The sequence below is a fragment of the Alligator mississippiensis genome, chromosome 8, assembly GCF_030867095.1.
Source record: "Alligator mississippiensis isolate rAllMis1 chromosome 8, rAllMis1, whole genome shotgun sequence".
Taxonomy (NCBI): Eukaryota; Metazoa; Chordata; order Crocodylia; family Alligatoridae; genus Alligator; species Alligator mississippiensis.
This window is the reverse complement of record NC_081831.1, coordinates 81,700,282-81,724,154: the sequence shown is the minus strand read 5'-3', so window position 1 is coordinate 81,724,154 and position 23,873 is coordinate 81,700,282. Positions and strand designations below refer to the sequence as shown.

At 42.5% G+C, this 23,873-nt stretch overlaps 1 protein-coding gene across 7 annotated transcripts in view; it reads right to left on the bottom strand.

Moving 5' to 3' along the window:
- The window catches only part of KLHL13 (kelch like family member 13), a 108,478-nt gene extending 93,830 nt beyond the window's left edge, over positions 1–14,648 (bottom strand). For 5 of the 7 annotated variants that reach the window (XM_059732916.1, XM_059732918.1, XM_059732922.1 and 2 more), the window contains exons 1-2: positions 14,564–14,648; positions 14,072–14,133 (exon numbers count right to left, since the gene is read on the bottom strand). The gene's annotated coding sequence lies outside the window, so the exon portion shown is untranslated. Of the gene's footprint in view, positions 1–13,873; positions 14,041–14,071; positions 14,134–14,563 lie in introns of those variants that run through there. The other 2 variants (XM_059732919.1, XM_059732923.1) reach the window with 1 other exon arrangement.
- Positions 14,649–23,873: the final 9,225 nt, after the last annotated feature.

Genomic DNA, 23,873 nt, shown 5'->3' with positions numbered 1-23,873 from the left:
TACTACACGGGACATTCTAGCAATGTACATTGAATTGTTAACATGCTTACAATACTGTTATCCTTTTCTATACCATATGAAACTCAGGGCTTTTTTTAACCCTTTGAATGCTTTAATTAGCCTCAGGGTCGTCCGTTCCCCCCTCCGTCCCTGCCCCCCCCCCATCTTCCACTGAAGCCCGGGGATGCCAGCTGTGATATGCTGGAGCTACTAACATTGCTGAGAAATCTCTCTGGGGCCTGGTTTGTACATCTTGCTCATGTAAACAGGGGGTTAAAACCAACTGCCAGATTTGACACTAGGAAGAGAATCTCCCTTCTTCCCTCCCCACGATTAGACTGGCAAATACAATACGGAGCTTGCCTTCCTCTGCAACAGAGATTATAGTCCATTACTTAGGATCATCTTTGTACTTACTCAATGAGCTCCCTGCCATGACAGGGCCAAGGTCATCTTTTGTCTCCGGCTCTCTTCTTCTAGCACAACACACGGGTTCTCCTGGTACTAAAGACCCTTAACTTTGCATAGGATGTTTTGTGGCTGTGAAGTGCAGGACTGGGGATGGAGGTGGATGCTGCTGTGGACCTTTCTGGTTGCCTATGATCATAGGGGAGTGGGCTTAATGACCCAGAGGTCCCTGGTAGTTAAGCATTCCCAAGAAGTGGCATAGATGGAGAAAGTCATGCTTTGAGCAGGGGGTTGGACTAAATGACCTCCTGAGGTCCCTTCCAACCCTAATTTTCTATGATTCTAAGTGCCAATTTGGCTAATACACTGAGAGTCTGGACTTCTATGTGCAATTATAACTGTAAAAAGACTGTAGATTTTTTTTCTAATAGTCTTAAAGGGCTAAAGTGCATACTTCACAGTTATTTTTCACTCTTAATCTTAACTGAAGTGGATAACCGAGGAGACCGAGCCCCTGACAAATCAGTGGAACTGCAGCAGAGCATGCTGCAGGTTCACAGACATCAAGTAAAGCTTGCAAGGGCTTATACCAGATGGATAATCAAAAGAAAAATCAATTCACTAACAGACTGAAAGCCAATGAAGATTAACCAACACAAGGATTAGGTAACAATTTCCCCCCGCCCCTCTGGCAAAGTAACACGTCCCAGAATTCCAGGATTTTGGAAGAGATCACACCCTAACAAAGTGCGGAGAGAGCCAGAAAAAAAAATTAGTACGTGAAACCACATAGGTAAGAGTCTGGATCCCGAAGAATACTGAGGGTTTTCTAACAGAAGGCACCAGGACAAAACTAATGTTATGGCCACCTGTTTCAGAAACTGAGAAATTAAGCCCCTGTAAAGTTCCTTTCCCCCACCCCATTAAATCTCCATATAACAAACCTTTTATGAAAGCCACCTGCTGCCACACATCAAGCCTGTCCCCTGCCACAACTAGGGAATGCGCTACCTCCCAAATGTCTGTGCTCCTCCAAAATCACATCCTAGGAAAAAAAAACAAAAGGCCTTGTCTGGATGAGATGGTCCTATATGAAGTAATCTGATAGAATTTGAAGGCCTCCAATAGCAGCAATTTTTAAATCATTAGCAAGGTACAGTATGTTTTAATTTGAGGGGGGGAGAGGGACGGACCCTGACAATCCCCTAACAATTTTAAAAGGATCAGGCTTTCCACATACATCTATGTTAAAAAGAACCAAACAAGGAAGAATGAGTCTGGAAGACAGCAAGAGTCCTTTGCCATGAAGCTGGCCAGAACACAGCTTAGCACACACATTGTTTTCTGCTTTACTGAATATCTAAATAAGTCGTCACAAATAAGAGAACTGTAAATGAGTTCTTGTACTCTGTTCCTTCCTTCAGTTGGAGTAGTGAATACAACACAGACATACACATTTTGTATAATACTGTACATCTAGACGCTAAAGGTCAGATTCTGGGCTTCACAAAGATCACTTTGTCCCTCCCAAGGAGCAAAGTGACCTCAAGAGCACCCTAAAAGGACAGCTAAGACTCTAGTCAGGGCTGGGTCAGGTCAGGGCAGCTTTTGGTCCATGACCTGCTTCAGAGGGCAAAGGAAGGCTGGCGTATTATTTTGATGCCTGATTGACAAAAGATACCACAGGAGCCAAGTTAAGAGTTCCTCTGATTTGCACTAGGAGCTACTTCTGCCCTTACACATCTTTCAGTGCCACAGAGACTCACGCCCTAAAACCATGCACATTTGTTCACTGATACACAACAAAACAGCTTTGCATTAAGAACGACTTGCCACCAAAAGGTAACTTGACCCATAGTAATTGCACGCCCTTGCATAATTGCCAAGTATGGAAGCCTAACAGCAGGCATTAAACACAAGCTCCACTATATTTGCAAGCTTATGTTACAAAAACGACCAATGCAAACAGATTCAAAGAAAAATATGAGATATGCTTACTTGGATGAAGGTTTTCCAACAATCACAGAACTGTAATGGATCTGGTATTTATACTTGACATTAGGGACAGCTCACATACCAGCAGGGCTCCTGAGAGGCAAGGAAATTTAGGAGCGAGGCTAAGAGGAGAAGGTACCGCCTACCACACCATCTGGGGCTCCATGGACCTGTTGGGCATGACCACAAGCAAGGACTGTGCTGTCATACCCCTGCTCACCCTACCACCACCACAGCCAGATCCAGCCGCAGGGGTAGGGTGATTTTGACACCCGTGCTTATCATTAGTAGAAGCCAGGCAAGATCCCAGAGTTCAATTGCTTATTTAAACGACACAAATACTTTCCTCAAAGCAGTGCAACTAAAACATGCAACTAGCTTTGATCAATCCAGGAGCAAAGAACTAAATCACAGTCCAAACCAGATTCTAGTCAGCCACTTGAATGCAACTGTCCATTTATTTAAATGCATCAATTTATATTTGTTTGCCTTGTATAGTTCACTTACCCAACATTTGTTGCAAACATGACAACTAAATCCCCATGAAAACTATGCTGTGCTGAAACCCGATATTTGGAACATGCATTCCATGTAACAACCCAAACGAGATGATTTTGTCTAAGCACGGCATAGCTTAAATTTTCCAGTGCATTACTAAGGCTACGCAATTTTTGGATTAACCGCTCCATCAAATCAGTCTATTCACAGCTTTTTGGAGCTCTTGCCATAACAATGACACTTATTAACATTCCCATTGATGAGAAGACTAAAGATGTGGCTGGAACATTTAGCAACACTCCACTGCAACACTGCACTCCACGGGCACAAAACCTAAGACCATCAGATCCCGGCATAAGCCTTTTTCACACTGATACCATTACTAATATAGCAGAGAGTCACTCATTTGCATTGTGTGAGTTGTACACAAAAAGTTCCCGGTGACTTGTGTTATTTGGTTGCCTCTTTTCGGTTACCCAGCTTGAAACACCTAATTCAAAGAGCGGGTGTTCAAAAAAGGCAGACCCTTTTAAAGGGACAGGTTTTGATTTGAGCATTTCAGAAACCCAAAGAAAAGAATAATTTATAAGTTCCAACCGTACGGATTCACCAGGACTAATTTCTAAGCAGTAAGGAGTCTGCAAAAAGTTAAAGAATAAAAAATGGAATTTTCAAGAGCACAAAAGGTTGAAACAAGGTGCCCTGGAAGAGAACGGACCCCAGCTTCCAGGCCAACTTAGACACTTTTGAAAAACCCACATGAAGTCACCACTCATTTGCAAAGATGGGCCAAGCCTCTTCAGAATTTCATTTAATCCATAATAGAGCAAGGATTCAAATACCAAGCACCAGACAGTGCTGTAACACAGCAGGAAGTATTTATCATATTTCAGCACTTGTACATGAGGCACTCAAGCTGCTGTAAGGGGCATAAGAAAAGACAAACAGCAAGTTTCCCATTGCTATGCTTTTCCAAATGACTATTTTCTGGAAAACAAAAACTGATATACCTGCATCTTCACTTTGTTGATGCTAAATGCCAAATCCCTATTTTCTTCCACAGCCTTAAAATTCATTTTTGGACTGGTACATCCTTAATGCATATGCAGAATTTCATACATAATTAAGAAGCATCCATCCCCACAGGCTTTCAGAGCCAGTGAAACCGAGTGGGGTCATTTAAAGCTAAATTAGAGTTCCCTGACCTAGAAAATGACCCTTACTGCTACAATCTATACTGCATAGGAAGGAAGTACACAAACCACAAGGCACAAACCCACCACAAAATACTATTTTGTTAGGATATACCTCCTTACAGTCTAATGCCAGAGAAGTCTTGACTACAGCAGCAATGCAACTGAAAGTTGAGACTACAACCACAACAATGCAACAGAATATACAATGTGCTTTTATAAAGGTACCACTTTTAGTTCAATAAGTCTTAAGACCCTTAAAAGGTGCTTACTTTTTTCTAACCAAATTGTGAAGCAATTTTCATCTATAAAATACCAATAAATTCCAAAAGAGATATGATCTAGGCAGTAGCCATGTTGGCCTGAGCACAAAAAGCAGGTGAAATCTTTGGGGAGAGGCGGCATCTTTTATGAGACCAACGAAACAGTTGTGGAAAAGCCGTTATTTGCAAGCTTTCAGACACAAAAGTCCTTGCTCAGGCAAAAAAATATAAAAATTAAAAGTGGTGAGAGATATGAACGGTCAGAAATCCCTCAGGATATATGATGAGCCCAAGACTGACAGGAGCTGAATCAAAGACCTGAATGAGTACATTTCTCTTTTCTTCTAAAAGTACCTATTTGCCATTTCATACAGAATTCCCATAAGATGTGTAAGATTCCAAAAACTGTTTTAGCAGAACAGAAAGCTATCCTTGTACTCTGAATAAGATGCTTCAGAATTACTAGCTCACACCACACTAACAAAAAATAGAACATTATGAAATTTATAGTATGAACAGCATTTACTGTACCCTTCACTGCTATGCAGAAGAGTAATAGCACTTCTGTATCAGACTACAGAGCTGCTTGCACAGTTGCATTATATTAATTCAACCTAAATTGTTTTACTGAGCCTTTACTTTTTTTTAAGAGATGCATATACTCTCAGCCTCCCACCTCTGTCACTGCTGTATACCAGTATACAGGACCGTATGTCACCATTCCCAAGGAGTTCAGGCTAATTTTTGACATACAGAATAAAATTCAAGGAAGAGAAAAAGAAAATTCCATCATACAGGGTAGTAAGCTATTATTCACAGTGAATGGTATAGTTACAGACCTCTGGGGTACAGCATTTCCAAGAGTTAACTATTGATTTTTGTAGTTATTTGAGCCTGGTCTCCATTCAGTCGAAAAATGTAACCTCCCTCTCTGCCCAGAGGAAAAAGTCATTTTAACTTCTTGTAAGTCTATTTTGTCCACCCTACTCCACACATCTCAAGCACTTCTAACACATATCTATAGCTAGTAATGAGGCTTCAGGAAAAAAGTCTCATTGAGCCAAAATAGGTAAGTCACTGAGTCTCAATAGCACTAGTTCCTTGTTCAGCTGGTGCTACTTAGATATTTCCCCACATCGCCATGTCTCCGAAAGGAAAGCAGACAAGACATTTCTTATTCACTGCTACTTTATGTAAGCCTCTGAACAATACACAGAGCACAGGAGTTGAAGTCTATACAGTAGACTAAGGACACTTAAGCTAACCCTTTCACTTACCGTCAAAAGGAATCCAAGTGGGCAAGTTTGCCAAAACAAACCCAAGTCAGAACCACATTTGTGTAGGACAGACGTTATAACGCTTAACAATGCAAAGTTTCACATGGCTTTGATCGAGTAAGACATCTATCTCACTGCTATCTTATGGAAGAATGTATCAGGGACATTCACTTTTTATTGGGCAGAAGCCACTTGTGTATTTGGAGGAACATCGGGCTAGTCACCAAAACAGGGGCAAAGACCAATGAACTCAGGAACAGTTAACAAAATGTACATCCGTACAGGGAGCAATTCCCCTCTCCAAGGCTAGCCTTCATTAACAACAACAGGAAAACAGTTTGTTCCAGAACCTTTCCTTTTTCACTCATTCACTTAAAATGCACTTAAACAGCAACATCACCTGTTATCACTTAATTTTTAAAAGGAGGTATCTGTTGGAAGTTTTATTTTTTCAAGAGAAGTTTGTTTCTTACAAATTTGGATCACATCTTTTATTCAATAGCAGTAATCCAGATCCACCTCTACCCCACTTTTGGTGTTAGAAAGATCACAGTACAAGCCTTTCAGAAGAAGAAATTGCAAACCTAGAGTGTTAGGATGGCTCTGCTCTGGAAAAATTAACAACATGAAACTCATCCTTTGCATAAATTGCCATGTTATTCTGGTTGATAGTCTTTGTTGGTATACAGTAATGGTGAAAGATGAAACTGGATTTTAAACTCCTTAACCTGCCAGAGCTGGCTGTTTTGATGAAGAAAACTGAAGTGCTACAAAAATAAAAGTCAAGAGGAGCAATTTTAACCGTCAGCACCCCTCTAATCTGCTATTCTGAACACATTATATGCACTATGTCTATGCCAAGCAGTATCAGGCTGCCCTTTGACAGGCATGACGTCAAGTCCTTTATGAAAGGCTGCCAGCAACGAAAAGCCAGAACAATACCAGGCCTTGTGAGATGCATCTGGCATGGCACAAAACAATAAAGTCAAGACAAAGATGGTGTTTTTCCTTAACCCACTCGCTCTTTCCTCTGTCCTGTCTCTATCATTTCGTTTTCTTGAGTCCCAACAGGCCCTTCATAATCTGGAGTTATCGCCCACTGCTCTCCTTTATATGGCAACTTTCTCAAGCCAACCACTTCCTACTGAACTCAAGACACAGAGTCTTCATCACTTTTTCCCACTTATCTTCCCAACTGAAGAGCAGGCCACTAGGGTCATGCTGCCAAATACCTCATTTCTCCAAAGGCAGTAGGAAGATAGCTGTTCACTGGTGTTTCACTTGGGATGGAACATCTTTTATTTTAGTAAGAGAAGCTATAATTCAGACAAGCAAGTAGAGCTTGCCAAAGCCTTATCAAAAAGATTTGTTTCGATTTACCTGGGAAAACATTAAAAAGGCAGCAAGCAGCAGAAATATAGACATGGTTGCTCTGTAAGGGAAGTAGGGCTCTCTGTACACATTTTCCTAAAATCTGCAACAAATTCCAGTGGGGAAGATCAGTCACCTGCCATGCTCACATGCACAGAATTAAACATTCAGTCTTTCTCAATTCTACCTTCCTCTCCAAAACAGAAAGCAAGTTTCCCCTTTCCAAGTTTCACTTTTCCCAGGAGCAACTTCTTAAGGTGCAATTTTAACTGCATCCTGTGTTCCCAGTCATGCCTGAATACATTTGTGAAGTTACTTTGGCCTCCTCTAAAAACCTCCCTAAAACTCCTTTGCCATGATACCTACAACCACTCCCCACAAAAAAAAAAACCTGACAATAACTACACCCCTGATCTACTGAGACTACTGCCTAACATGCTGGCCTGTGCTATGTCACTTCTGCCTGGTGCTCCTCCGGTCCGTGTGTTTCTATCTGTTGGACATGTCCTGTTTAGAGAAGATCTTTAGAGTAGGATCTATAGTTCTGCCCTGTGCCTGTACAGCATCTAGCACACAGGACTCTGGATTCATAGCAAGGACTTGTAAGCATGATGGCAATACAAATCAAGTCAAAAAGGCAGTAACAGCATGAGTTCAGTGCTCTTATGCACTGAGCTCACTATGCAGCTTTCCTGGGTGATTAAATCTTTGGCCATTTAAAAAAAACCCTGAAATCCTAAAATAAAAAAAGCCATAAAGTATACCTATACTTAAAAAAGACCTCAACTTACAGAAAATCGATGGAATTTAGTACCTTAGCAGGAGAAACTCAGATAAGACAGCATGTTTACTTCTGTGCTCATGAATACAACTGTTGCGTGAACACACAATATTTAAGATGTGGGACAGCCTTGATTAGTTTGTGATCAAACTCTGCATTAGTTGCTACTGTCATCTGTTAATCCCAAATTTCTTGAACACAAATCAGGCATTATATATATATATATATATATATATATTTTACTTTCTTATCGCTCACATGATCCAATCACAAAGCCAGACACTGGGGTAGTCACGAGGATGCACCTATCAAATATTGATTATGCATGTCCCTGTATTCCAAACAAGCTCATTCCAATATTACCTTGTTTTGTACCAAGCACAAAGCCTTTGGCTTTGCTTCCTTTGTGCCAGTGGGTAACTCCCAATGCTCTCAGGTAATTGCTTACCCTGGTTCTTGCGTCCTTAAAACAAGTACGATTTTTTGCTCCCTTTCAGGACCCAGTACCATTCCTTTCAATTCCATCAAATGGAACATACCATATTTTTTGCCAGGGTATCAGGCCCTGCCAGGCTGAGTAGCTTCAGTTGCTTCTAAGTTTTCAAGGAGTTGTAGCAGTTAATGCTTTCTAGTCATTCTACTGAAAGCTGAGCCTCTAGCTCAGCCAACATTCATTCCCCTCCAAGGAGCAGCCAAGGGTTTTGCACTAAACCAAGAGGTCATAAAAACCCATAAAGGAATACATTTATCAATCTAGAAAGAGCAATTCAGAAACAACAAAGTCCCTAACCTCTGGATTTGGGGCCGAGTAAATTGGAGGGTGAGAAGAAATTGCTGACCTAGCAGTTTAACACAAGAAGACTCTTTCCTGGAAACTCCAGAGCCAAGGTCTGGCAGCATTTTCCCCCAAATACAAGCCTCACAATTAGAGACTGTCCAAATTCAAATGAGACGAGACAGCCAGGAAGTAAAAGCTCAACAGTTCACCATTAGAATACCTTGAGAAACTTTAACAGCCCTGGTCTAAATCAGCGTTTCTCAACTTGTGGGTCGCGACCCAAAAGCGGGTCACAAGAATATATGAAAGGGTTGCAGGCAAACTTTAAAAATGGATCGACAACCTTAAAAAAATGGATTGTCCTTTAAAAGGAGAAAAACATGGGAAGCCGTGGCCTTTCCCTTGCAGGCTGTCAGAGTTCCAGCCTGCAAGGGGCTACTTGGAGCCCCCCCTGCCCCACACCCCATACACCCACCCCGTGTCCCACAATGCGGGGGCTGGAGCCTGGGGCAGCAGGTTGGGAGTGAAAGGCACTGGGTTGAGACTGGCCATCGATGTTCACAAATGGGTCCTGGTACAAAAAGGGTTGAGAACCACTGCTCTAAATGACTAGTCTGATTGAAACCCTGAAAGCAAGCAAGGAGTTCCAGGCAATTCTAGTGGTCAAATATATTGACCTGATTTCTTAGAGCCATCTGGAATAACCCTGAATTTCTTTTACAGTTCATGTTTCCAAAGCCTGAAGTTTCTAAATATGAAAAACACACAACCAGGGTGGGTTAAAGCCTTTATATATGCAATGCTGGGTCAGACCTCAAGAAAGGTTTAGTTTAAAAATAGCCATTACAAAAATAAGCCTAAAACAAGCTAGACAAGTTATCAAGTTTATTTGCTAAAAGATGTTGACATGAATGTAAATGTTTGTCTCTGGAAGTATTTTGGAGAAACAAAACACTAGAGACATTGTATTCACTGTTCTTTGTTCATATTTGCTTTTCTTTTTGAGCACATAATGTATTACAACTGTGATCAAAGTATTTAGGAAAGCTATTGAGAAAGGATAGTGGCACACATGTTATTGTCACATCTATGTTACATTTAGCTACTTAATTTTAAAGATAAATTTCTTGACTGATGAAAAAAAGTTACTCACCAATGGTATGCAGGAAGACTACCCAGGCAAGAAAGTGATAAGCTGTCCATTTCAGCGAAGTATAAAATAATTAATTTTCTTTAAAAATTTCAATTCTATAAGAGTAGATCACGGTAGATAAGAGTAGAACAACGGTAGATAAGCTTCCAAATACAAACAGAACATAAGGGTAGTACTGTTTGGACTAATATTTTGGGTAGCTCTACTGCTACTCATAGGCTCCATAAACAAAGAGCAACGAAGACCAGTCACCTTTGCCACATCTACTCACAACCCACAGGCAAGACTAAAATGACCCAGAACCACATCAGTTTCAGAGCACTGCAGCTGGCAGGAAAACTTAGGAACCATGAATCCCAAAATGGGAAACAAAAAAAGAAGAAGAAATGTTTCTTAACCCCAGCACCTTGCAACAACCAGGAAGCTTTGGGAAAATCTTAACTGTGGAGATCCACCCTACTCGGAGCTGCCAGGAAACAAAGCCCCTTCTCCTTGCCTCAATACAGAGTTTCAAGTTTCTCATGGCGGTTCCTAGTCTGGGACTAATGTGAAAAAGACAGTCCTCAAGCAGGTGACGGGATGGGAAGCATCTAGTGCAGTAATCCCAGGAACCTCCCCCCTAAAACCCAGTTGGTGTGAGGGAGTTCAGTGACAAGAGCTCTCTTGAAAAGACCAGATCTCTAGTCCCTGCTCTTTCCTTTCAGTCTGTAGGTAATAAAGTTAGGACACCAGCTAGGGTATCACTCAGTAAAGTTTTCAAGCCTTGACAAGTGCTATAAAAAGAGGAAGCGAACACCAAATTGTTTATCGTCATGAAGACATCTAAATTCATGGAGATAAGAATACTACAGTAATGTACAATTTTAAAAAGTGTGTTCCTGTTTACAAAGGTCTAATTTCTGTGGCAGAAAAAGTAAAATATTCAGCAGTATTTTACATTAACATAAATGTTGTCAGACAAGGCACTGCACAGAATAATTCAAATCTCCAGAATCCCTGGTGGAATTCAAGTGAAAAGATATAGCTCAAGACCAAAAACAGAGCATTTGCAACATACCATACAGGACTGGAAAATTTACCAAAAAAAATGGACTGAGTGCCATGCACTAGCTTTATTGAGATGTGTTTCTTTCATTGCATCCTGTTAATCTACTAGAGCTTCATCTTGTTTTTTTTATGTCTCGACTGGACACCTGGACTGTTCTGGTAAAGCTAAGTTGCAGTCAATTGTACGGAGAAGTCACCACATTGATTTAATATATATTAAAGCAACACACACACACACACAACACACTATTATATATACTGTATATTAAAACAGTATATATAATCATTTTCATATTGTTAAGTCCGGGTGCGGAGATGCAATCTTTAAGTAATATGTAGCAGTAAAATTGGACCAATAATGAAATAATTAAATTTATTACTCGGTATCTAAATGCCTTTGCTTTTCACCAATTTTCCTCAAAATACTGACAGTTAAATTCACAAAGGGATTTGATGCCACAGTGCCAGGTGTCACAATTCACCATTCATATTTACATTAAATACTTTGTAAAGCTGAGACAGGGACTCGAGTCTCCCGGGTCCTAAGGGCATGCGCCACACACAATAAACTACATTATGGTCCCATTAGTAATAGTACTGTTATCTAATGAACCTTTTCTGCAAAGTTGAATGGTTTCAACAGAAGAATAGTTAGAGCACTCTCCCAGGAGGTGGAAGATACAAATGTGAAGGAAGAACAGGGAACCAAGCCTTCCCAATCACTGGGAAGACACCACCATTTACCCTTCCAGGCATGTTTTTCAAGGAAAGCCTTGCCAGCGCAGCACTGTGTGGAGCCTGATCCTTCAGGTGCGTCTCCTGCATGGTCTGGGCATCCCTGTGCCTCAGAAGCAGACAAACAACTAGTAGAAAGCTCCTGATCAGGATGAGCAGAAAACAGATGCCTAATTGCTTGGCCCTTACAAAACTGAGACAGTTGTGAGCATCCCGTAAAGAACTTTAGGCTTCCAGGGCATTTTTACACGAGCTCCAGGAGGCATGGGGGGCGGGGGATACTTTAACTAGTAAGCCGCACTAATTAAAAGCATCTTGAGCATCACATACATCAGCATCCCCAAACTGAAAAATGGCGGTGCAGGGCTTTGAACCAAAGCTCTTTGAACCAGCTTTAGTTCAAAGCACCCCACCGCCATTTTTCAGTGCGGGGATGCTGATGCACATGACGCTCGAGTCTGCTGGAGCATGTTAATTTCCATGCTCCAGTACACTTGATTAATCAAGTCTGCTCCACCGCGCTGGATTTCCAGCGTGTCAGAGCCATTTCCCTGCACGTGTATAGGAGCCCCCAGGGAACCAAACTGGCAGGAAAGTAGGTCCCTACAGGATGAGGGCAGGCATTTTGCAAAGAAAACAGACTTTAATGCCCAAATTCTGGCTACACTCCACTTGACACACCTTTTTGTATCTTTAAAAGGTAATTGTGGAAATGTTCCATTAAGCAGCCCAGAACTGAACAGCTTCTGCTCCTACAGCTCCAGTGCTGTTTCCCCTACAAGTCTTTTTCTATCACTAGAGATTTCTCAACTAAAGCGCACACCCTATAGCAGCTGCACAATTTACAAAGGAGAACTTAAAACAAAAGCACCAAGAAATCATATGATCGTACTTTGTCATTAGAGTCTACAAAGCACTGCTGGTTCTTTGAAAGGAAATAAAAATAGTCTGTTCCCCATCGCTGAGTTTAGAGCGAAAACCTAGATTAAGAACACAACTCAGGCATGGAATACCCCCTGAAAAACTCAAACATGAGTTTTTTCTTCAAAAAAAAAAAAAACATTTAAAAAAAGAGTCAAGCTTCTCAAAATTAGCAGAAGAGAAGTTTAATACATAACAACAGTTAGCTACTCCAACACCTCAGGAAGTCATGAAGTGTTCTCAAGAAGCCTTTCTAAATGGTTTTCAACAGAAACAGGAAAAGACATTGAGAAGCCATCACATTACATCCTGGTCACTTTTATCCTTAAAACCCATCAGATATTCCCTCGTACTCAGCAACCTGGTGATCATCAATCCTCACTGTGGCTCTCCAATTAACGTACCTACTGAAAGCTCTCTGCCATCACCCGTATCAAGTCTCACAGTAAACAGGACTTTGAGTTGAGCAGCCAGTCCCGTTTCAGGAATATATTTCGTCGTTATCGTCACCATAGAAATAGGTGCCTCTTTACACTGCAGTAGCTACCTTGGTTTGAAATACCACAGGAAACAAGGCATAAATAGCTCATAGTTCAATGTAGCTAGTCAAGCTCAAATCTACAGGGCTAACTACTATTATCCAGAGTCCATCACAGGGCTAACAGAGTTAGTACAGAATCTCTCGGCACAACCCTGACTTGCACCACACTGTTCTTCCGGCCTACGCGGTCTTTCCTTTATTATTATTTTGCACGAGCGCTGACACTTATGCACAGCCAGTTTTTCTTGCCGAAACGCAGTCAGTTACAACCTCTTCTTGCAGAAGGCATTTATAGTATAGGCCTGCAATAAGAGCAGCGTACCACTGGTACCACCAAAATGCTCGCGGTAGCAGGAAAAATAATCAATGGTGTTGCAGACAGGCCTGGGTGGAAAAGGAGAAGAATTCAGCTTGCAAGAATAGGCAGGAACATACTTATTTTTAAAAATCTATTGTAGGTGTAGAATTAAGTGGGATTTAAATACTTGAGGGTAAGAGAAAGGTAGTATTTCAAAGGGAATAAAAAAGTGAGAGCGGTAAGCATCCCTGCCCTCACCCAGGGCTATAACCCATAGCCTTTGCACCCATCTGCAGTCCAATTCGGCTTTGAGGGCACTAAGGTTTGCCTTCTTGAGCGTATAAAGCAGAACTAGGTCGCTGGACCATCAGGCTCCACCTTTTGGTTATGCAGGTTTTTAAAAGATCAACAAAACCACCTGCTCAAATTGGAAAAAACATTAAAGCAACCTGGCTCAAATTGGAAAATATTAAAAAAAAATTGGCTGGGACAAAACTACTTTGAACTCAACAGTGAAATCTGGTTTTGGGCCAACACCATTACTATAAGTAAGTAGTCTCGCTTTCGAAACAGAGCAGCGTCTTAATTTGCCTCCGTGATTCATTGAAACTCACTAAACTTTTCAGAGCAGAGAACACATCCACAAAAACCACCACGACTTTAAAAGAGCCAGGTGCACGCTGCGAGGAGTCTTGCGAAGCGCGGTTTAAAAACGGCCCGAACTTTACGCTGTACAAGCCTGCCCTGGCGCCGTCTGAACCGAGAGAAGCAGGGAAAGGGCCCCAGGGTTTCGGCCAGGGGCGGCAGCTCACCAGGCGGAGAAGGAAGGGGCTAGTCCGCTGGACGCCGGCCCACGGCTCCCATCGCCAGGCTCCTGCAAACGAGCAGAAGGAGAGGTCAATGTTTCCCCCGGCACTGCTTCACCCCCCCAACACACACACACACACACACACACACACACCACACACACACGCGGGCCAGAGCCGCCAGCAAACCGAGCTCCGTCCACCCTGGAGCCCAGCCAGGAGTTAGGGACACCCCTCCCCCCCACCCCACACCTCACCTCACCTCACCTCACCCCCCACGGGCAGCTCCTGCCCCCGTCTGTGCGTGGCGGGGGTTAGGGTTGGGGTGCACCACTGCCCTCACCCACCCCTCTCCTGAGGGGGAAGCCCCAGCTGCGGGAGTCGCGGGACCCTGACCCGAAACCTACCCCCCTTTCTTCTCCCCTCACCTCCCTCCCCCCACCCCCCGACACGGACGCGGACGCGGACACGGACACGGACGCGGGGGGAAGGGCTCACCCGTGGGCCCGGCCCGAGGCGGCGGCGACGGGGGGCGGGGGCACGGCGGGGGGGGGGGCGCGCGCGGCGCCGCTCGTAGCTTTTCAAAAGTCGGGACCCGGACGCGGCCCCCCCCGCCCCGCCCCGCCCCCCGCGCAGCCCCGCCCCCCTCGCGTCACTGCGCCCCGCCCTTCGCGTCACCGCCGAAAGATGGCGGCCGTCACGCCCCATTGCGCCTGCGCATCCGCGCTTCACGTTGGCCCCGCCCCAACCGTCCTCGGGGGGCGGCGTGGTCGATATGGCTCCTTCCCCCCTGTTTGTGAGGCACGGCTGAGACAAGCCCTCACCCCCTCAGCAACTCGATGCTGGCCTCAGTGCCTCGTGCCCCTTGGCAAGGGGGGGCACGTGTGGGCTGCGTTTCACACTGTTATGCTCAGGAAACACCTTTTCTGTCTGGGCATTCACCGTATCGCCAGGCTGGGGAAGGCCCGACGCGTCTCGGGTCGTCGATTGGGGGCTGGCTGTGTCACCAGGGGCCGCAGCGTCGGCACACAGCCGTGCCCCGGGCACGGTCCCGTAGGCGTCCCCAGTCAAGGACCAGCGGCCTTCGACGAGGAGTCGATCCGGACTAGGAAGGCCGAGCTCTTGCCACAAGCGGTGCAATTAAAAAGGTGGCATTATTGGGCCACCTCGCGAGAAGCACCCGGGCAGCTTTTCGCTTACACAGGATGAATGCCGGGCGTTGATGTTTGTCCTTGGGTTAATCAACAGAGAGAAAGGATGAGATGAACTAGGAGCGAACAGGGAGGAAGATGCTCGCCATGACATGGCTGCTGTCTGGGATGACTTGACTGCAGACGGTCGAGCCTGCTTCTCGCCGCTACGACTCGATGCAGACATCACCTTGACTGGTCGTACCGTTTCACCACGAGGGACTACGCTTTTAGGTTACGTTTTACTTGGTGTAGCAAGAGAGCAGGCAGCAAAAGCAAACGAACGAGGGGTGTAACGAGAGCAGGCAGCAAAAGCAAATGAACCAGGGGCGTAACGAGAGTAGTCAGCAAAAGCAAACGAACGAGGGGTGTAACGAGAGCAGGCAGCAAAAGCAAACGAACGAGGGGTGTAACGAGAGCAGGCAGCAAAAGCAAACGAACACGGGTTGAACAAGGTGCGTAAGGTGAGAGATGTGGCCCCGTTTCTTTTGGCTTGAATGTTACACTGTAGAGCGCTGAATAGCTTTACTGTTCTGCCAAGGGTGCCCAAAGCTAAAAATAAAAGCTATTTGCAGTCGCTAAATCAAAATAGACTTGCTGCTTTTGCACGAGCAAACACAACATTTTAAAGAGACCTCAACTGCTGTTTTAAACTTGATGGTTTCAAGTTTAAACCAACTCCTTTAAACTCTCCTGGAAACACTGGGAGTGTCCTTTAAACTCTCCTGGAAACACAGAGGGAGAAGTCAATGTTTTCCTCCCACCGTTGCAAACCTTCGCTGCTTCAGCCCTCCCCGACGTAAGGGCCAGAGCCGCTCAACTCTTTCATTGGCTAGACACACATGAAGTTGCAGAGTTTTAATTAATGAGCAGTCTGTGCACCAAAGATGTCTGTGTTTTAAAACAGGATTATTAGTGAGTAAAAATAAAATAGCAGCTTGGTTTGACACTGTTTATTGCCTTAACTGGAGTGTGTTACTACCGGCAGGTTCAGAGTTGCATCATATGTACAGTTTCCCCTAGCAGTTTTGGCACTGTCCAGCCCAAAAGCAAAGGGTCTGCTTCCTTTCTTCCCCTTCTGCGGGGTTGCTAGTCCTCATCCCTCTGGTTTGGTGACTATCACCCCTTCCTCTTGCCCCACCGCTGTCTCCTCCACCCCCTCATTTGGTACACAGCAGTGCAGAAAGTTTTTGACTATTTAAAATCAAAACAAAACTAATGTGAAAACACCCATGCTGAAGTTAATCAGGTTTCCAAGGTGTAATGCGGAGCAGATTTTTGGTATGCAATCGGTAATTGTAAAAGGATGGGCAGCCTTTAATTTTCAAAACGCCTCTGTAATTTAGCTTGGCAAATTTGCCAGACTTGCCCTGAAGGCAAAGCAGAAGGTTTCTGCAAAGATTGAAGAAAACTGTCACACTGTTCTTGAATTACAGGTCATTAAAAATTACCTTGTTCTGAACTTGACTTTTGTCTAATATTTTTCTCTCTCTCTGATTCAGCTTATTAAAAACTAATACATTGGCTTCATGTGAAGAAAATGGATTATAATTAAGCAAAGCTAACAATTTTTGTTATGGATTGTTTGGGGTTCAGTTCTGCCCCTACGGCATCATTGTCATCAGCTGAAGTAAGACGAAGCTGAATAGCCAATTCATCACTACATCTGAGCTAGCAGAGACTAGTGTTATCTTTGCAGGTTAAGGCATTTTCCAATTCCTGTCCTTGAAGAGTGTGCCCCTTGTGTCAGTTAATGTAAACATTTACTAATTTCAAAACGTTGTGGTGCAGTGCAATTGTTACTGAGCATGAAGGCTCCCTGGATACTTTGCAACCATTCAGGATGCAGGCAGCCATCCTAATCTTGGGAAGTGCTTATTCAAAATGTTCTGCAACAATGTATAGTTAATGAAATGTAGCATTAAAGTTTCTCTTTTAATTACAAGGGGAATCACTGTGAGCCTTTTAAATAAGCCAGTAACTTTCAGCCAGGGGTCCACAAGATCTTTTTAAAAGGTGCACAAGGTGCCACACAATAATAGTACTGTTAGGTGTGAAAACACCTACACACGATTCACAAGATGCACCCTGTTTGAAAGCTGTGGGCTTTCTTTGCAGTAGAATTGCTCTATTATTTTCCATCATCAAAACAAAAGTGAAAGCTAAGAGCTGGTATTCTTACAAGGTGTACCTGAGGTCTAAGAAGATTGAGAAACACTGAAAGAGACTGTAATTGTAAATCACATACACCTATTGTCCTAGCACCAGGGGTAATTCTGTCCGGGCTCCTTTCATCTAATGTAAGTTGTGCCCTCATTGTACAGTTCATCTGGTCAAACCAGTTCAAGTGCCAATAAAATCCAAGCAATTTGGGATGCAGATAGAAGCCAGTGGAAATGTAACACATTTGCCATGAGCTGTGTTGTAGTGTTATGAAGCTGAATTCAAAGATTTGTTAAATAAGAAACTGAGTTGTATTAAGGCTCAATCACCTGTAATTAGGTATGTTCACAGTTGCTGATCCTACAAGCATTTACTTAAATGCTTAATCTGGGCATATTGGAGTAGTCCCAATTAAATCAAGGCGGCAGCTTATATGCTTCAAACTCAGGACGTACATAAGTGCATTTGTGCTTTATCCTGAACAGGGTTCTGTGTTAAATAGGTCTGCGTACTCAGAGCACGGTGACAAGTGAGTTAAAGGAGAGATCAGATGCCAACTTGGTTTCAACCATAAATAACAAACTTTTCACTGTATTAGCAATTCTTACAGACTTATCTAGCATCGTGTGTGATTTGCTTTTCCAGCAAACGTGCAAGGAATACTATATGGCAGGTTTCCTGAAGTTGGTTTGTTAGTCTGAAGTAAAGAATAACATGTTTGCTTAGTGAACCTGGCCGGCTCTAGTATGTTCTTGCAGGCTGACATCTTGTCCCAAAGGTCAGTGCTAGCTGCCAGACTGTGCTGGGGAGTTTCTCAGCAGCAGACCATCTGGTGCAATTCTGTGCTTGCCATGCCATCCTATGTATGGGGAAGAGGGCTCCGGGCTGTGGATCAGTCCTCCTCAGGCCAGCACAGCAACAGGGAACAATCCCTTACAGAGCTAATACCCAAGTACTCTTCTTGCTGATGGCTTATCCTCTTAGAACAGGGTGCAATATTTGCCCTCTTCCTGCCCCCTCCAGAAGCATCAGAAATTTTGATGAAGATACCAACTTCCTTAATTTAGGTAGGTCCCATGTATACTCTACTGTTCTGCTGGATGATGGAGGTGTCTTCTGTGCCGTGCATGGGTTTTCCATAGCACTCCAGATGCTAGCTAGACACTTAATAAGACATTCAAGAGGGAAGGCCATGGCCCTCAGGAGCTTGCAGTCTACCCTAAGGAACTGAACGTTTCCCAGATATTTCCTGCAACAAAAAGATGACCTACAACCAGTCCCCTTGCCCTTGTGAGCACCCAGAGATACAAATAGGATTCCCTCTTTGCTTCCAAGATGGCTGAATGAGAGCACTGGCATTCCAGTCTGTTTCTTCATGGGTGGGCAAGTGGGTATTAACCTCTCTACTACAGCAAACCTCTTAGAGAGCAGAGCCAGTTTACCTGAGGCCACAGAGACCCTACAAGTATTCCTGCAAATCTAACTTGATCCAAATCCATTAAAAATACCATCCAAAAATAATTGCATGGTTGTCCTTGTGGAGTTAGTGTTTGCTTATAGTTTGGCAGAAGACGGGATAGATTTGCACTTTTATAGACTAACTCAATCAGAGATGAACATAAGCTTTCTTAAGCAGGGGGCTTACTTCCTCAGATGGAAGGAACTGCAGGAAGGCAATGATGATAAAAGCTAGGGAAGCAGGGAGGAAAGAGGATAGGGCAGTGCTGAGAGGCAAGGTAGGTAGGAGAGAGAAAAACAAGACAGATAACCCATGGAGGGACATGGGTTTTATAAAAGCTAATTCAGGTAACGCAATAAGAAATCTATAGTCTCTGTTTGGACCTTACGTAACACAATCCAGCCTGTGGGGTATTTCTTGTTCCACAGTTTCTTGTTCAAGTTAATTTTTAAACTTTTGTTGTCTAAAAACAGGCACTCTGAGGTCAACAATGGAAAGTCCAGGGAGGTCACAGTGTTTTGTCACCATTTAGTCCATCTTTCTGGTACTGATGTCACATTGGTGTTCATTTATTCCTACAAAGTAGGGATTGTCCCATATGTCCAATCTAGACAGCATGGGGGCACTGTAAGCGTGTGTACACTACCTGACATTGATAGAGGTGCAGGTAAATTAACCTCAAATGTTATAATCCATGTTATTTGATCCAGTGATATTGTGGTCCGTGGTGATCAGCAGGCACAGCTAGCACCTGGTCTGGTGCCTTGGTGAGAATAGGAGTTAGGTAGTCTGTTGTTGGAGAGATGTTGCTTGAGGTTGGGGAAGCCAGGACAGGTTTGTCTTTCATGGCTACTTTATCAGTTTTCAAGAAGAGCTGGAGGTCATTAATGATGTGTCTCAGGTGTTCAAGCTGGGGGTGTAGGCTACAACCAAAGGGAGTCTGTCCTTGTGTCAGGGTTGGTATTGTGGTAGGATGAATCAAGGTTTGAGTCTGTTTTAGGGTTGTGTTGTAATTGTAGGAATCCCTGCTTCAGATCTTTAAGGTGTGCATGCTGGTCAGAGGGATCAGAGCAGATACAGTTGTAACATTGGGCTTAGCTGAGAACCATGGATCTAACAGTCCACTTAGGAAGAGAGCTACTGATGTAGGGGCAGCTACGGCAGTTGGTTGGTTTCCAATACAGTGTGATGGCAATATGGGTATTGCAAACTTTCATGGTGGTGTCCAAAAAATAAGCTTGCTAGGAAGAGTTTTCCAGAGTCAGTTTGACAGAGGGGTGAAAGTTGTTAAAGCCCTGGTGGAATTTCTCCAGAGATTCCTTCCCATGTGTCCCTATAGCTTATATAGTTTACTGTACAAAGGTCTGCACTAGACAACAATTTTTCCCTGTATTAAGAAGAACAAATAACTTTGTGGTACCTGTTGGCAAATGCTAGCTTTTTAAATGACAGAAATCATACATGTATTCTCTACTCATAACCAGATTTCAGTTTTTCACCCTTCTTGTGCCTGGCCACCCACTTGTGCCTCTGCAAACTGAACAGAATGCTACCCAGTTGGTATAATGCACACCAAGTTATACCTATTCTGTCCTCACTTACAGGTGTAAGTGACTACAAAAAATAGCCAAATAGTGAAGAATCAAGCCCTGTTTCATCTTCCCTGCCCTTTTTTCCAACAAGGAATATGAACAGACCTGAAACAGTCCAGCCTTAACATTGCAACCATTTTTAAACAAAAAATTTACAAGTAGCTCTTTAATTTCAAATGCAAATTGAATATTTCAAGAGAGGGATGCAGTAAAGTATTAAAACAGAGGATAATATTACTTTAGCCACTGAATGTTGAATAATTGCCCTCTGCAGAGGAAGCAACATATTCAGTATACAACTGATCAAAACTTTATCAGTTTGGAGAGGTAAATGAGATGAGATGTGAAAGAAGTAGTAAAGACAGGCAAGCCTGAGAAGCTCATTGCAGAGAGCATAGTCCCAAAGTATCATTCAGTCAGAAAAGAGGATGTTCAGTGTGATCTGAAATCAAAATGCCTCAGGAATCTGAAGTAGTTTGAATTAATGAAGTGGCTGCAATGAAAGTAGCTGACCTAAATATCTATGTGTATTATACATTTTTATTATTGTCAACTATCATACTCATCTGGGATTTTTCTGCAGATTGGGAAAATAGATTCAGTATTTATTTTAAGTGAAACTAAACTGAAGTTTTAATATTAATTTATATTGAACTAACAGTTAGTAAGGATTACCATATCAATGGGTATAGTGTCTCCAAAATAATTAGCTGATTATATCAGCTCTACCCTATGCTATATGCAGCACAACTAAGTGGTGATCAATTAATCAGTTGCTTTCCAGTGTGTCCATTTATGTGTCTGTGCATCTTGAATGTAAAGAAACTTGTAAGCATTCATAAGTTTGTTATAATCAAAGACTTAATCTTATCAACTCTTGTATGAATACAAAATTAAAAGTATTTCCAATAGGGACCTCACTTACGTTAAGTTTAACAGTATTATTTTTAAATCCTTCTTTGTCCATATAAGTATTAACAAATAAGAACCTTTTACTGAATGGCAATCTGCCAGTTCTACTATGTAATCTTCTCTAGGGACTGCACTAAAGGAAAATGTATGTTGAGATTACTACAGTCTCATTTGTCCAGCTTTTTAGCCTTATGGTAAATCTTACTTTCCTGTCAGCTGATTTCAGTGAACCAGATTTTTAAGCTTTAAATATTTTTCATTAGTTTGCTTTGTTGTCAGAATATTGGTATCTAATGACCAACGGGTAGCCTGCAGTAGTTTTAATGAAGAACCATTTCTGGATTTGTAGGAACTGGCAGATTAAATATTTAAGATGCTTCACCTGCAAAATTCAATAGCCTGTTTCCCTTAAAATGGGCTTGTCTTGGTAGTGACTCAATGTTGAAGTTCCTTCCTTCGTGATTTCAGCTGTGTTTTTAATGGCATAGGATTCTTTCTTTGAACTTCTGACCTTCCTTTCTTACTCACTTTGACTGCTTTATGATCATTGATTTGAAGTCAGAAAGTGCACAGATTGATTTTCTTCTAATTTGGGAATTCTGCAGAATTTTGAAGGAAGATGTTACTCTGGTGTTGGCTGAAGATAGCACACTTCTTGGTTCATTTCCAGGCATTGTTACTGGTTTATAAAGTCTTGTATAAAATTTGATTCCCAGTTATTTGAGAAATAACAGCCATTTTCTTGCTCTGCTACAGAAATCAAAGTTTACTTGAATTCCTGACCTGAAAGTCCCTAGAACTCCTCGGCACAGGGATTCCTCCCACTCCCAGTGAAGGGACGTAGAAGACGAGATGCAATATCTCCATTGGTCTGCAATGACATGGTGCAAATCTGTTTATAGAGGGATTTTTTGCTTGAAACAAACTTCCATTTCACTTCCTGTGTATGAGTTGTTCCAGGCAGTGCCCATATGTATGTGCAGCACCTAACACAACAGGATCAATATTCTCATGAATCTCTGGGGGCTTCTCTAATATCAATAGTTAGAGCAATCATCTTTCCAATTGAGTCAGTTTATAAAATGAATACAAATATACTAAGAGGGCTATATAACCTTTGGGTTGCATTAGCTAAATATGCATTGCTTTGCCGCTTACCTTTTATATACGCATTTTGAGATGCTCTTTATGAAGCATTTTTGAAGCTGAAAAAAAATTCTGAAAATAGTATCAGTGTGTAGTTTTGAGAATGTAACAAGAGATATAGTTTTTTTAAAGATAGATAATCTTATTTTTATCTAATAAATTAAAACAACTTTGCTTTTGTCTTCCTTTCCCTTGGGTTCTCTCTCCCTGTTCATGTTTTTCCACGTTGGAAAAAGAATTATGAAAGATTTATTTTTTCTTATGAAAATAGCAACAAGACAATGGTTCCAACAATTGTTCTCTTTTGTATTAACATTACAGAACTCAGCTACATGCATCTGCAGTGAAACATCCCTTTTAATATTATTTCCATCAGTGACTCTTTTACTAAAATGTCCATACACCAAGATTCCCAATGCCCAGAACTTTGTAATTATTTAACGAGTCAGAAAGCTGCCAAAAGCTTCCACGGCCAGCAAACAAACAATCTCACTTACACGTGTACAGGTTCAAATAGCTAAAATAATAGGTTGATCACTGTTTTCAGAATAAGACTTTTCTGTTCTAGTTTGAGCAATAACTACGATGTTCTACAAAATTACTTTTCACTGGCAGAAAACTATTTTCATCTCACCAGACTACATGTTCATCTGGCTAGACAGTGCATCATTGCATGCTTAGATGCCTTTGTTCCCCTGTGACAAATTATATTCTTTTCTCATGTATTACTGTGGACCAGCTTTGAGATTGTGGAAGGAACAATTCTTTCCTTAAATCCTGCTGCTCAAACATCTGGAAAGTCTTCTTTCTTCTGAATAATAAGCCTGGTGTATGGGCACAGTTCTGACCATGACTAGTTGAACAGGACAGTAAGGGAGCACAAGTCTCCTCCTTACTCCTCTGTGTTGGCTCCTCAACTTGCAGACTGGGAAGAGCACTTTCGGAGGCTGCTATTTTCCTTTCCTGTAGAGACACCGGGTATACAATGCAAGTGTCCATCCTGGATAGATACTGTGTTGATAGATGATTCATTAAACTACCTATAGGTGTTTTCAGAGCGTCCACATTGCTGTTCTTACACAAGTACAACAAAAGAATATTTAAAAGGTGTGGCTAGGTTGTGGCTTTGCTATGAGTCCCAAGATAGCTGATGCATGATTACACTGGCCTAGAGGGCACTGCCTAGCAATAGGTGGACAGAGCTTTTTTCATGTAGGAGGAACTGCTGCATCTCCTTTTAAATATTCTTTGGCAGTACATGTGTGAGACTAGTAACATGGAAACTCTGAGAGGTAGTCATTAAGGACCAGATCCTGCTTGCCTCATGCAAACACCTCTCACTGATT